This window comes from Miscanthus floridulus, chromosome 6, assembly GCF_019320115.1.
Source record: "Miscanthus floridulus cultivar M001 chromosome 6, ASM1932011v1, whole genome shotgun sequence".
NCBI lineage: Eukaryota > Viridiplantae > Streptophyta > Magnoliopsida > Poales > Poaceae > Miscanthus > Miscanthus floridulus.
The window spans coordinates 118,036,306-118,037,863 of record NC_089585.1 but is presented as its reverse complement, the minus strand read 5'-3'; positions in this window follow the sequence as shown (position 1 = coordinate 118,037,863).

Here is a 1,558-nt window from a genome sequence, read left to right as displayed (position 1 = left end):
ACACTCAGTAAACTATATTTTTTTTCACTTTTGATCTCTAAACTTTTTTTGCAGTCCTCAAACAATACCTGATACTCCATGTTTCAATGTGACACATTTCTCGGACTTTTCTATATTTCTTTAATTTATTTCATTTAATTGAATTTTCTTGGATAATTCAAATTATAACCGCTAGTCATTCGAATAATGAAAAAAATGATTGGAAAAATAATGTTAATGTTATTTAGTATAATGTGAGGCCGTATCCAGGAACATACCACCAATTTCGAACATCTTGTTCACGAAACATGACCATGAACTTATGGTCGAGTTGCTTTTAAATTTTATAAAAAGCAAACGAAGTTCGAAAATCATAAAACTTGTCAAGATGTCATGATATCATATGTGGAGGCTGTGATAAAAAATTGAGAAGGTTTCGCGTAAGTTATGGCGTACAATGCTTGCAAACCGAAGAATCTCCGAAGAAGTTTCATGATTTCGTGAAGAGGCCGACGAGGTGGTAAACATCGTACTTGACAAACTTGCGTGAAACCTCCTCAATTTTTTATCACAGCCTCCACATATGATATCTTGACATCTTGACAAGTTTCATGATTTTCGGACTTCGTTTGCTTTTTATAGAATTTAAAAACAACTCGACCGCAAGTTCGTGGTCATGTTTCGTGAATAAGATGTTCGAAATTGTGGTCTGTTTCTGAATATGGCCACACATTATACTAAATAATATGAATATTATTTTTCCATTCATTTTTTCATTATTCGAATGACTAGCAGAGTAGCAGTTATAATTTGAATTATCCAAGAAAATTCAATTAAATAAAATAAATTAAAGAAATATAGAAAAAGTCCGAGAAATGTGCCACATTGGAACATAGAGTACCAGGTATTGTATGAGGACTGCAGAAAAAGTTTAGAGGTCAAAAGTAAAAAAATATGGTTTGCCGAGTGTAAAAAAAATAACACTCGGCAAAGGAGACTCTTTGCCGAGTGTCAGGACGGCTAGCACTTGGCAAAGATTTTTAAAATTTAAAAAAAACCCCTCTTTACCGAGTGCCAGCCCGGTTGGTACTCGGCAAAGAATTTTAAAAAATTAAAAAAAATACTTCGTCGAGTGCTAGATCGGGGCCACTCGACAAAGATTTTTTTAAAAAAAACTCTTTGCCGTGTGCCAGGCCAGGTGGCACTCGGCAAAGAAGTAAAAAAAATTAAAAAAAAACTTTGTCGAGTGCCAGATCGGGGGCACTCGACAAAGGGGGGATTTAACCCCATCGGCTGGGCCGGCCCGCATACACGCACATGCGCCCGCGCCCGAGCCAGCGTTGTCACTGCCCGCGTGCCCGCCCCATCCACGCGCCCGCGCCGCCGCCGCCCACGCGCCCGCGCCGACACCGCCCTTGCCTGCGTGCCAGCGCCGCCCCCTACGTCGCGCCGCCGGAGGAGGAGGAGAAAGAGAGGAGGAGGAGGAGAGGAGAGGAGGAAGAAGGAGGAAGAGAAGGAGGCCGCCGAAGCAACGACGCCTTCGCCCTTGCGCACTCCTACAGCGACGCCGCAGCAACGC